Genomic DNA, 13861 nt, shown 5'->3' on the forward strand with positions numbered 1-13861 from the left:
ACATCTAACCAATCATTTTGATGGAGTCATTCATTCAACTAATACTTACTGCTGTGGACTGAATGCTTGTATCTCAGCTAAAATTCATATATTGAAACCTAATCCCCACTGTGATGGTATTTGAAGGTGAGGTCTTTAGGAATGATTAGGTCATGAGGGTGGAGCCCTCATGGATGGGTTTAGTGCCCTTAGAGACCCCAGAAAGCTTCCTCACCCCTTCCTCCTAATTAGGTTACAGTAAGAACCTGGAAGTGGGCTCTCAGCAGACACCAAATCTGCCAACACCTTGATCTTGGACTTTCCAGCCTCCAAAAGTGTAAGAAATAAACTCCTGTTGTTCATAAGTCACCAGGAATATGGTATTTGTGATAGCAGCCTGACAATATCAGGATGCTTACTGAGCACCTATCATGTGGCAAGGACCCTGGCTGCTGCTGCAGATAGAGAACAAGAAAAAGAAGCTGCTGACATATTATGTCAGTACTTGGATGCTACCTTGGAAAAAGTAAGTCACCATTTTCAAACAGTTGGAGCATATTTAAATTTTGCATTTACCAAAGGAGAAGCCGCATTTATAGAAAATCTAAGTGGTACCAGGTCTTACTGTTGGAAAAGGACTCAGTCAATGGGATGTTCTACTGGCATTCTGGGTAAGCAACCTGGGACGAGGGGGAGCACCACATGAAATTTTCATTCCAGTCCCCTTATCTGTGACTCAGTGTTCTGTCAGTACATGAACTGGAATTTCCTAAAAAATTAGCTTGTCAAATAACACAGCTTGGAGAAATCTCTCCAGATTTTAATATAATTTGGCCTCCCTCATTCTGGTCCACTGTGACAGTTGTGTATCAGTGATGGTGATGGTCTGAGACTCACCTTAGGAGTCAATGAAAACCAATAGCATTACCAATGCTTCTAGATACATCTGGAGATTTTAGAGAAGTGATACTCTAATCACCAGGTTTTCAAGGTTAGGTGAAATCCTCCCTTTGTGCTTTTTCAAGAGACCAGATACCCTTTCTTCCATGGCATTTGCCTCATGCGTGCTCAGTTGTGTACAACTCTTGGTGACCCCAAGGGCTGGAGCCCTCCAAGCCCCTCTGTCCATGGGATTTCCCAGGCAAGAATACTGGAGTGGATTGCCATTTCCTCCTCCAAGGGATCTTCTGGACCCAGGGATCGAACCCTTATCTCTTATATCTCCTGCATTAGCAGGCGGATTCTTTACCACTGAGCCACCTGGCTTCCTTGGCGCTACCATGTTGAAAATTTACACTTATGTGTGTGGTTATTTAATTAATGTCTCTCACTCTGTCGATGTACGAGTCACGAGGGTAGATATCACGGCTGTTTTCTCTCACGATCTTATCCTCTGAATCTAATGTAGTGCCTGGAACAATGTGAGTCCTCCACAGAGATCTGTGAAAGTGTGAAGGGTTGGGTGGGGTAGGGGCAGAGTGAGGAGGGACAGGAAACCGGAGAGAGGCAGAGAAGCCTGTTCTGAAGCTGCAGGGCAGTGCACATTTCCCAGCTGGAGAGGTTTGTTTTGCGTCACTGAATTAAGCTGAAACTGTTCCTCTAAGCGCTCTGCCCAGAAAGGTTCCCAGGGAGATTCAGCCAGGAGAAATTTGCACTGGATTTGGAAGCAGAAGGGAGGTGGCAGGACATGCTGAAGGTCAGGACAGGACAGCAGGGGTGCTGCAACGCCTGCCCATGACCTGCTGGCTCACCCGTCGGGGTGGAGCAGCCCCTGGCCTGCGGCCTCTGCAGCTCCCACTGAGCTCCAGCCACTCCTGCCTCATTCCTGAGACCTGGGTCCTCGGTACCAGCTCCTCTGCAGGCCTCCTGGGACTCAAGGTTTCATTCAGTGAGAGAAAATGCAGATTCCAGAACCCTGTGGATTCCAGTCAGTCCCCACTCTCCTCCATTTGCCTCCAGATCATCTTCCCTATTGCCATCCCTGCCCACCTCATGGACAGCAATCAGCTAATTCCCATCATAAATCCTTTCTTCCAAGTCACTCTTAGTGCTGATTGCTTCCCCAAGAGCCCCAGTCACACCGTCAGAGCAGTTTGAGCCTTTTCCTTTTGGGGGCAGTTGTTCCTACAAATTAAGTGCTTTCATGACTGATATTTATAATCATCCATCGCATTAGCTACCAATTACTGTGTGCCCGGCTGAGAAACCCACCCTCTACCATGCAACTGAAGAAGGATTGGAGCCTGGATCTGTCAGCCTCTAATGCCTGTATTCTTTCTGTCACGCCTTTTGTATTAGTAAGGCTTTATTTTTAAATTGGACATTTGTCATGCTTGAATTTCACCCATGAGCCATAGTAAGCTGATGTTTCTTTTGAGCAAAAAAAAAAAAAAAAAAATGTAGGGCTGTGCTTAGTAAATAGGCCTGCCCTGAGACACCAGGTCCCGTCTCTTCGGCATTAAGAGGATCAGTATTCTATTTGTGTGTGATTTTTAAGTGTAAGATGTCATGAATGGGGGACCTGAGGAAGTTTGACTTTCCAGAAGTGAATTCGGGGAATCCTTCGAGGGCCGTGGGGCATTTACATTCATCACAATGCTTCTAACAATGCAGGGCACGCTCTGCTCACCACCACTTTCTTGGGAATGGCAGTTCTGTCAACTTCATGTTGTTTCTTCCACACCTACCACCGCACCTGGCAAACGAACAAATAAACGCCTGTTCTTAAACAGATGGGTTGTGAGCAAGGTTCATTTATTCCACCAGCATACTCTTTTCTTTCTCTCATCACTGTTCTATCAGTCTCTTGGAATATTTTGACATATTTTTAGCCTGGCAATTCTTACTTCCCCATTAGGTTGATTAAATGATGATATGCTTAGCACTTAGGGCCAGATTTGGGAAGTCTGTATGACAAAGAAATGAGCCGCATCTGCCTTAGCTGACTCATAACATGTCTGCCATGAGCCAAACCCCAAATTACATGAAATGATGTAATCGGAGTTAATTCTCAAATATATTTTACTTCCCATAAAAGACTCTCATGACAGACACTCCTTCTCATAGGTGGAAATCTATGTAACTTCAAAATACCCTCAAAATTAAAGGGAAACTTTTGTACAGTCAAATGACAAATGGTGTTGCAAGATTTCACTCTTCTTCCAGTCTGCAGGGATGGGCCCGGGAAAGAATGCCGTGTGTCAGTTAGCAATGTTTCCAAAGTGACACATGGTTTTTCTGACAGGCTCTGTCATCTGGCTACTGGTGACAGGTTTTTTTTAAGGAAGTTAAACTTTGACTTTCCATGCTTGCTGGCTATTTGGAATTTGACCGTGAATTTGCTAATTTATTTTCCATATAAAACATTTATCCAGTCTTTATGAACCATGGACTCTGCTTCCATTGGACCAGCCCCTTTGGGGGATTAACGAACTAACAGTGATTTTTGGTAGATCCTTCCCACCTGCCAAGGTCTTGCTTTTTTCAGGGAACTTGACACACATTCAGCCCTTTTCACCTTTGTGGTTGCTCAAAAACAGTAAGTGGTGTTCCTACATTCAGCAAATATTTATTAGGAACCAGAAAGAATACAAAAGCAGTGGAGGAGAGAGGGCCTGCCCTGGTCATGAAGGGGAAAATAGTTCAGGAGGAGCATGTGGAGAAAGCCTGGGTGATCCAGGAGGGCTCCCTAGAGGAGGTGGGTCAGGTTTCTTTGAGCCCTGGGAAGCTGCAAGGTTTTAGAGACCAGTGGGGACTGATGACCAGAGGCCTAGAAAAATACACTTACTACAATTTTAAATTAAAGAGTGATGGCTTAGTAAGGAAACAGGCAACAACAGTATGGAATAATATGATCTAAAAATAGATCCACAGCCTCAGTCAGAGACAGGAAAGGCCATCAAGTGACTTTAGTTGACACTTGCCTTGACTTCCCCAATTTCAACCGTCTTACCTTTATTTCATTCTCAGTATTCTTTTGAACGAGAACTTGTCAGAGACCTAAAGGGATTTCAGGTTCAAACCTGGATTTAGGCCAAGTGGGACCAACCCTGGCTCCACTGCTACCAGCTTGAGACAGATAAGCCATGCAAGGCTCAGCTCTCTGAGCCAGCTCTCTGGTGTTTAAAATCAGGGTCATAACACTTAGCTGGACAGAGTGTTCAGAATACTTAATAAAATTGCATTTTACTTAATAACGAAATTGCAGCCACAATGGCATGGTTTGATTCCTCTAGTATCTATGTCAGGTGTTTCTTTCAGTGAGGGTGTGCAACAGGCATGTACTAAATGTTTACTGAATGAGTGACTGAACTCATGAAACGAAGGTCCTTGCATTCCATTAAAAGCTACTAACAATTAGATCAACGTGCCACTCACTTTCATATCCCAGTGACACCTGAGCTTGTTTTGAAGAGCACCTGTGACAGAAAATGCTCTTATCTAATACTTGACCTCAGAGAAGTAAATAGTTCTGGTCTTCTACCCAAATTGCCAAGCACTGCTGATGAGCATAAGAATCTAGAATGCAACAACTATATTGAAATAAGTATTTGGCTGCCAAATTCAAACCTGAAGAATTATGAGTTACTCCCTTTATCCTCTCATTGGTTTTTTTTTTTTTTAATGTATTAAATTTATTACAATGTTGTTTCTGTTTTCTGTCTTGGTTTTTTGGTCGAGAGGCATGTGGATCTTAGGTCCCTGACCAGGGATCAAACCCACAGCCCCTGCATTGGAAAATGGTCTTTCGCCAAGGAAGACCCTCTCATTGGGTTTTTCTGGGTCTTTACAATAAATGGCTACCTCTCTCTTCACATAGGAAGAAGATTAGGTGAGTTTTTTAAAAAAATATAAACAATCCATTGGTTGAAAGTAAATTGGCTTTCTTTAAAAGGAAGATGTACCATCCACCAGAGGACACAGTTTCCAACTCCTATTTCTCAAAAAAGGGCTTTGTAAGCTGCTTTGATAGGTGCATGTTGAGATTTTTAAGGAGGCATTTCAAGCCTTAGGTATACAGTTGGCTCACTGACACATTTCAAAAAGAAAAGTACCTGTAGTGATGTCAAAATTGAAAAAGGAAAGCCAAAGGATAAATAGATGGTAGAGTGCAGCGTATCAGAATGAGAGGGGGTGGGATCAAGGAACACTGACAGTGAACCCGTCTCAGTATGATTCCTTGGTATTTTGGACACCACCTGGGTCAAATTAACTTCATGGTTCAAGGATATCCTGTTTTCTGAAGCTACTGTGCTTTGAACAATTTTGTAGCATCTGTTGGAAGTAAAATATAACCTGTACCAACTCATTTGAAATTTTTTTTTAACTTTGCCTCAGCAAAGCCCTTCAGATGTTCTAAGAGTATGTAACCCATTGTTGGGGGCAGAGCTTTGATGAAAGCTGATGGTCTCCAAGAGAAATGAGAGGCCCCTGCTTCTGGCCACTTTTCTGGAAAGGAAGAGTGGCTGGGCAAATGTTAATGGTGGCAATGAAGTCAAGGGCCAGAACTGCCAGACGGCCCACCAAGTGCAGGCACTGCTCTAGAAACGTTTTATTTCCTGACTTCTTTTTATACTTAGATGTGTTGCCTTCCTAATTGGCAGCAAACAACAACAAAAAACCAGCCTTTCACGATGGCCACAGATACAGATTCTCCTATATTAAAAAGAAAGAAGAGAGGGATTATAATTCATTCCTGGTGCTGGCCCTGGTTACAACCCAGTTGTTAGTGTCACTCTTCAGGACTCTGGAGAAGTGAGAATAATCCAGGGGTGAACCTTTACAAAACAGGGGCTTTGTGTGCAGTGGGGGCGGGGGAATTTGGCAGGGAAGAGTAACACCTTCTAGTCAGGCCACCTCTTTCCATCCCATGGGTGTGTACTTGGGCCCTAGTAACTACCTTTGAGCAGATTTGTTAAAAAAAAAAAAGAAAGAAAAATTAAAAATCTCTATGAATGAGTCTTAAAAGATTCAGTGTTGGGGGAGGGGAGAGAGGTTGCTTGCTAAAATGCACATATTTAAGGCATATAGGCAGACATCATATTAAACTAGAAAAATAACTCTGATATACATGGTATTTCCACCTCAGAAAGCCTTTATGATTAGGGGAGAACAGTCATGTGTAGTCCCCGGAGGCTGTCTGACTACCTAGTAAGATTACAAAAATTTTTATTTTCCATTTCGGGAAAGTACAGGGAGAGGGAAGTGAGGACTCAATCTGTGTTAATACTATCTACTCTTTCAGATTACTCATGTTGATCCAAATGAAATATTGTTCCTGTTCTTTGCTTTAAAATGTTTTTAGAACTAAAAAACATAAAAATCAGAGATGTCTATGCTGGTTTCTATTAAAATAAATATAAGTTTATTATCTTTAAAGAAAAACAGAGGCTACATAAGCTTACTTGTTACATGATTCTATTTAAGAACTTCTGATTTCAGGGACAGAAAATGCAGAAGTATGTTTCATTTCCCCCCGAAGCTTGAGCTTAATCTGTTAGAGTTGAGGAAGCTCACCCCTAATTATCTTCAAATGATCAACTTCAATTAGTTTTGATAAATACTACTGTATAGTCAAATCACCACCGAGTCATCTGGCAGTGCTGCAAAATTGATCATTTAAATCATGGAATTATTCTCTTTAAATGTAGTCTACAAAAAAAAAAAAAAAAAAAAAAATCACAAAATCAGCCACAGGCTTGGATAATATTTTAATCACCTCTGAAAGATGAGGATTATTATGGATAAAATAAAAAACATCATTCAAGTTCATTTAAAAAATTGACCCCTGTAAATAAATGGGCAAAGTATATTAACCACAATTTACATGCAAGAGGAAAGACAAATTAGCAAATGTTTCAAAAATATTTCTGCCCTCATTTTATAATCAAAGAAATACACATTAAAACAACCCCACAGTCTGACTTTACACCTGCATGGGAGCATCTTTTTAAAGTAATTAACAACATCCAAAGTTAACCAGGTGAAGTTGAGGGTGGTTCTCTTTCTTCTTTGCTGGAAGGATTATACACTCCTGCAACCCCTTCAGAGAGCAATATGACTGGGCCTACGAAGAGCCTTAAGGATTCTTTTCTTCCCTGGAAACTGATCAATAAAAGACTACAGATAGATGCCCGGCAGCCTGATTGTCACAGTGACTGAGCACCCATTGGAGGAGGGTGTCCTAAGCTGACTCTGAATCCTATCTCAGCCCCTTCCTGTGTCTGCTGCCTCAGATTCCACGTTTGTGGAAGAAGACTAACAAAACCTATCTTCCGAGGCTTCTGTAAGCCTGAAGTGATATCATATAAACTTTTTTTAAAGGATCATAGGTTTTATTTATTTATTTGTTGGCCATGTTGTGAGGGATTCAGGATCTTAATTTCTAGTCTAGGAATCAAACTCATGCCCCCTGCTGTGGAAGTCCTAACCACTGGACAGCCAGGGAAGTCCCTCATATTTATTTTTAAAGTGCATATTTTCTTAGTATGAAGTCTATAGAAATCATGAGATGTTTATAAAATAATATATTAAATAATATATAAAATAATATTGTTTACTCTTATTGAAATTCTTCATGTGAATGCAGTGTTCAAAAATAAAAAAGATGTATAAGGGTAGGGTTGCTACTGCTAAGTCGCTTCAGTCGTATCCGACTCTGTGCAACCCCATAGACGGCAGCCCACCAGGCTCTGCCGTCAACTAAACATGATTTTAATGTTGTCATGTTTCTATTTATAAAATTAAACTATGTACTACAATCAGGGCACATAGGAGAACAATTCTACACTTTGGCATATACTTAGAGCTTCCCTGGTGGCTCGGACAGTAATCTGCCTGCTATGCGGGAGACCCAGGTTTGATCCCTGGGTCAGGAAGATCCCCTGGAGAAGGGAATGGCAAACCACTCCAGTCTTCCTGCCTGGAAAATCCCATGGACAGAGGAGCCTGGTGGGTTACCATCCATGGGGTCGCAGAGTTGGAAGTGACTAATGACTTTAAGGCGCTTCCCTGGTGGCTCAGAGGTTAAAGCGTCTGCCTGCAATGCAGGAGACCTGGGTTTGATCCCTGGGTCGGGAAGATCCCCTGGAGAAGATGACTTAACACTTTCACTTCACTTTCATTTTAGCATATTAAACCAACCAAATGTACTTTGCAGAGAAGAAAAAATACTAAATTACTTTCCTAACCAGTCATTTACATCTACTTAGATCAAAATATTTCCACTTTTAAGAGAATTTCTGTATTTCTATTAAACTAGGGCTTTAGAAGTTGACTCACTCTGGCATAGATATAGATAAGGTTATTCAGAAGAAGCAAAGAGAAAATCTTAAGAGGTATTCTGACTAAATACAGAGTCATAGAAAAACTTCTGGAGTTATACATTGTTTGGAGTTATTGGTAACTTCTTGGTCTAATTAGTCTTTCAAAAATTTTATTATACTAATAACCAAAAGCACGAGAATATGATACCATAAGCTTTTTGGCAAATAAATATTCTGAGAATATTATTAGTTAATTAACCAGTCCCCCTGGATTTCAGCTTATTGATCTGTAAAAAGGAGCTGGTCATATCCATACATCAGGATAAATAAAACAACATATGTAAAGAATGTAGCACCATGCCTGGCACTCAGAAAACAGCTTTTCCTTATCTTCCCCAATCCTACCTATTCATTTTTTCTGAGAAAAGATAACATGCCCTATCTAACTCTATGTGAGAATAAATGAAATAATATGCCCCCAAAAAAGTGCTCTGAAAAATAAAGCACTCTAAAAGCACAGAATACTTTATTTAAAAAAAAAAAATGTCTGTAGGATTAGGGAAAATACACGTGTCTAAAAATGTTTTGAACTACAGCAAAGCGTTTAATAATCACTGAAACAATAGCTTGAGGGTCAAATAATTTTCTCTGAAAATCTTTCACTGGCATTGATAAAAAGCTGTGTGTATATTAATCTAAGCATTCCTTTTCATTTTCTTTTTATTCTTTTCAACGCATTATTTTACGTTTGGTTTTATTCTGTTCACGTCTCATTTCTCTGCTTTATTACATCGATTTCAGTTAGCTTTATCCCTGCTGCCGCTCTCATTTCCTCTGATTTAAGAGAAAGATAAATAAGAAGGCAGTGCTGTGACAAGCCAGACTGAAGCTTGAGGCAAAAGGAAATGTCAATCATACTGTTTTTATTGAAAATTTTTATCATTTGTTCATTGTGGATTTTTTTGTGTTGATGTTGATTTTTCTTTAAATATTGCGTTAAAATATTTATCTTGACCACTGAGTTTTTTGGTATCTCCTGAAATTCTGTGCACAAGGCACATAGCTCATTCACCTTGCCCTCATCCCAGGCCTGCAAAAATGGCAGAGGGAGGTCAGAATCCTACAAGTTGTCCAAATAGAATAGATGCAGTAGCCAAATGCATATACACAGGGGAACCTCACTTGATTCTTCTACTCAGGAAGAAGCCTGCATGTGGACCATTCCACTTTCTGTCTTGCCAAAGAGAAAGAGCAAAAGAGAAAAAAGATGTCTGAAATTAAAAAAAACACACACACACATCCCTTTCTAGAGAAATCCACTCGATGTCCTAAATTCAGTCTCTTGGCTGAATTTAGGATTTGGATTTGTTAGGACACAAGGTGAGGCAAAAAAGCGTCTTTGTGCCACGCTGCGGTTTAGCTCATGGATGGAAGGGTTTCTAAACTCCGATCTCCCAGGAGAGGATGAGAACAATTTAGAGGAAATGCACTGAAATGTGAACAAATAGTACAAGGTGTCATGAAGGGAAAACCCTGGGGAAAAGTGTCTGGGTAAGACTGCCTCCTTTCGATTGTGAAGCTGGCAGGCATGTTTACATTTTTCTCCTTCCAAGGGCACAAGAGGGCACAGTGAGTCACTGGGTTCCATCTGGGGCAGCTGGCCCAGCCTGGGATCTTTCTAACAAGGGAGCCAGCCTTGCATTCCATATTTCGAGATAAGGCCCCAAGTGCCAAGAGGAAATACCTAAAATGAGAGACTGTGTGTGAATATGCTTTGTAGACTAAATACATGCAATTGTGTAAAAGGCACTGTCATTACTGACTCAAGGCACCATGGATGTTGGATGGCTGGTAACATGTATTTTCTTTGAACACTTCGGCTCAGCTGGATTCAGAGTCATTTGGGACGTAGGTTACAAGAGGAATGAATAGCGGCAAATCATCGCATTTAACCACTTGCCACCTTCCTCAGCCTGTGGCTCAGCCACAGGAATCTCAGCTCCAAGGGTGAAGGGGCAGGGAGGAAAGAGGAGAAAGAAAATTTAAAATGCATTCTTGCTAAGAGAGTGAAGAATTCACTTCCCAAATGAAGCTACTTGGCATTAGTGACCACAGCTTCTGTGAAACCAGCTAAACCTGTCTGATTGATGACTCAGCATTAATTCACAGGGGAACAAGATTTAGTCAGATCCCGACTCTGAACTTTTACCAGCACTGTTACAGAACAACTCTGTGCCTCAGTTTTCTCACCTGTAAAGTGGGTAGAGCCATAGTCATGACTGTAGGGTGGTTGTGGAGGTGAAGAGTCAGTACATGTTAAGTGCTTAACACAGTTGCCAAGTAATTTGACTCACTGCTTTGGTGAACAGCAGCTGAGTTGTAATTTTCATACATTTATAAGTAGTTTTACAAACATCTTCAAATGCTTCGTTAACCTCAGCCCTATCCATCAAAGACTGCTATTTTCTTTCTTCCAATACACCTTCCTACCTCATGCCAGTATTCTTCATGCCAGTGGACTGAGGACATGAGGAATCCTAAGTAGCAAATCTGAAAATCCAAGCAAAAAAGAGAAAAATTCAATTCTTTTAGATCCCAGTCTCATTTTCTTGAAACCTAACCAGGTGAAAGCTGTAGATCAGATTGGCTGTTCAGGACTGGGAATGGTGGGTGTGCCCAGGTATATAAAATTCAGGAGACATTAAGATCTGAGGTTGTTGAATGTCTAATGCTATTAAACATCACACCCTGCAGCTTCTGAGGAGAAAAAAAAGTCCCAGTCCTTGGCCTTCACTGATGAACAAGGCAAGCTGCTGGGCCTAGTGTCCACTGAGTCAAGCAAGTGTGGAGGGGAGGGAAGAGGAGAAAAGGGGGGACTTATTACCACCTGGGCAAAACCCCCTGTCTTTGTGAAAAGAGGCTTCTTCTTACTTGGGGAACGTCTTCCAACTGGAAGGCCACATCCTGTGAAAGGCCGGGATCCCCTTTGTCTTTGGCACTGGTGCCTGGACTGCACCCTGGTTCTTATGAGGAACCTGCTAGATTCTCTACTTATAAGATGGTGTGTTTGCCAAACAGAAGTGAAAGTGAAAGTCGCTCAGCCATATCCGACTCTTTGCAACCCCATGGACTATACAGTCCATGGAATTCTCCAGGCCAGAATACTGGAGTGGGTTGCCATTCCCTTCTCCAGGGGATCTTCCCAACCCAGGAATCAAACCCAGGTCTCCCGCATTGCAGGCAGATTCTTTACCAGCTGAGCCACCAGGGAAGACCAAGAATATACTGATATATTGAAGCCAAATTGTGTTTGCCAGAGAGGAGATCCAGTTCCAATTCCAGGACGAAATACTGGTTAGAGTTCACAGTGTCTATTGCTGACTTCAAAGTGACAGGTCTGGTAGCAAGAGCCCAAGATCAGACTCACAAGAACCCGATCCTCTCCATGGCCATGGCCTAAATGCTTAACCTCCCTGGGCTTCGGTCTCTCCTTCGTTTGTGACTACAAATAACAAGAAGTTGTTACAAGGAAGTGGCAAGAACATTATTGGCTCTAAAGCCCTACAAAGAGGAAGGTGTTATATTGTGACTCCCCTCAAAGCTCCAGGGGTTGAGGGAAGATCATGCCACAGAGCTCTTGTCCAGTCTGGCACCTCAGAGTGGCTCAGCCAGTGGTGACAGATCCAGCAGCGTTCTGGGCCCTACTCTAGTGTTGCATCACCCCAGGAGGAACCGGGTAAGGCTGAGCCAGCACAATTTAAAAAGTTCTTCCAGACTTGTACTGCCAGAGAGGACTTAGATTTGTGGGTAGGGTTTCAGAGAGACAAGTTGGTACATGACTTTGATCTTTAGCAAGCTACAAAGTTTAACACAAAATACAAAAAGGGCAGATGTGTGTGGGGTGGGGGGGCGGGTAGGGGAGCAGGGGTGAGAGAGGAGAGAGATTCCATTAGCAAGGAACAATGTCCCAACAACCAGCTAAGCCTGGTGAAACCCTTCTTGGTGGAGATGAAAGAGTTTTCAAGACAATCAGAGAAATACTGCTACTATCAGATTTCCAGATGCTTCCTGGGCTCTAGGGACAGGAGGCCCTTAACAGCTGCCCACCTGCCACCACTGCCTGTCTCCACCCACCATGGCAGAAAGAAGAGTTCAACAGAATGAATGTTACTCCTTGCAACCTCTAAGCCTGATTCTAAACAGGAAACTCAAGCCAAATTTCTCTTTAGAGAAGGCCAACTGCATGCTGTCTTCATAGAGCTCTGTCTTTTTTAACTCGACACTGGCTGGATGCAGGAATAATAAAAAAAAAAAATCCATGCCAGTCCAGATGCCCACTGCTGCCCCCTGTCTTTGTCTGGAAGCTCAGTGCCCTCATCATTACCTCCTCCCTCAGGGTCACTCTCCCAAACAGGTGACCTGGGTGCCAACTGGTGAAAGCAGAGGGGAAAATGCAAAACCACAGTGTTAATGGTGCTAGCATTGATGCCCTGCCCTGACCACCAAAACTGGACCCTCCCCAACTCCGAGCCTCAGTTAACCACTTGCTGTAGACTCTGGAGCCCATGTTCCTGCTACAGGAAATTGATTTGATCAGCAAAAACCCAATCTTGCCTCTGGAGTGACTTGGAGAAACTGCCTACTCTTCAAATAGACTTAGCATGCACAAGCATCCAACCTCTTATTATTTTTTATCATTGCAGTGGACACGAAACTTGGTGACAACCAGAGGTCACCCTAATCTAATCGACACTTCCGGTTGAATAGTGAGTGTCTTTTAACTGGGCCTCCCCGATGGGTTTGCATTTTTAATTAAAATAAAATGGGTACTAGCTTGAAGGAAATGGCAACCCACTCCAGTGTTCTTGCCTGGAGAATCCCAGGGACGGGGGAGCCTGGTGGGCTGCCGTCTATGGGGTCGCACAGAGTCGGACACCACTGACATGACTTAGCAGCAGCAGCTTAACTGTTGCGGTTGTTTTACCTAAATCCTTATTTTGCATTTTGAACTTTCCTCTTGATGCAATTTAAGTGGGAATGAACCGAGTAAATGACCATTAATAATTTTAAATGTTCATAAACTCGCTAGGAAGTGGACAGCACCTCTCTCATGGGCAGCTCTTTGCTGGCACACAACTATTCGAATAAGCGGCAATGAGAAGACAAGAAACAACGAGGCAGCTCCTCTTGGCCTTCGATAGTGCCTTAGAAACCTGAATGACTGATTAGGTCGACGCGCAGATGGCCAAACCTCCTCGAGCCTCCGACGGACCGGGCCTCCTCGCGACAGGGTGTCGGGCCTCCACCGCTTTTCCGAGAGGAGCGCGGTAGAGCTCCTTCCCGCGCCCTGGGCGCTTGGGTTCCGCAGGGCCTTCCCCGGCTGATGGTTCCCGCCCCTGGGGAATAACGAGGCCTTCTTTCGGCTCTGCCAGCCCTGGGGACACTCAGGGGAGGCGCGGGCCTGAGTGTAGGGCTGCGCCGTCGAAGTCCGCGGGCCGGGAAGCGGGAGCCCTCACCCCCCGCCTTTTGGCGACTCCCAGGGCCCGGCCATCCGCGAGCTCGCCGCCTGTAGGCCTGAGCAATGGGCGCAGCCAGCTAGGGGCTGGACTTCCCGGGCT

General features: G+C 43.2%; 1 long non-coding RNA gene across 1 annotated transcript in view; it reads right to left on the bottom strand.

Annotated features, from left to right (window-relative positions):
* Positions 1–2233: 2233 nt before the first annotated feature.
* Positions 2234–13861, bottom strand: part of LOC113903595 — a 58030-nt gene continuing 46402 nt past the window's right edge. Inside the window, exon 3 of the long non-coding RNA XR_003514199.1 lies at positions 2234–2674. This is a non-coding gene — a long non-coding RNA (uncharacterized LOC113903595). The remainder of the gene's footprint in view (positions 2675–13861) is intronic.

Source organism: Bos indicus x Bos taurus, chromosome 13, assembly GCF_003369695.1.
Source record: "Bos indicus x Bos taurus breed Angus x Brahman F1 hybrid chromosome 13, Bos_hybrid_MaternalHap_v2.0, whole genome shotgun sequence".
NCBI classification, from domain to species: Eukaryota; Metazoa; Chordata; class Mammalia; order Artiodactyla; family Bovidae; genus Bos; species Bos indicus x Bos taurus.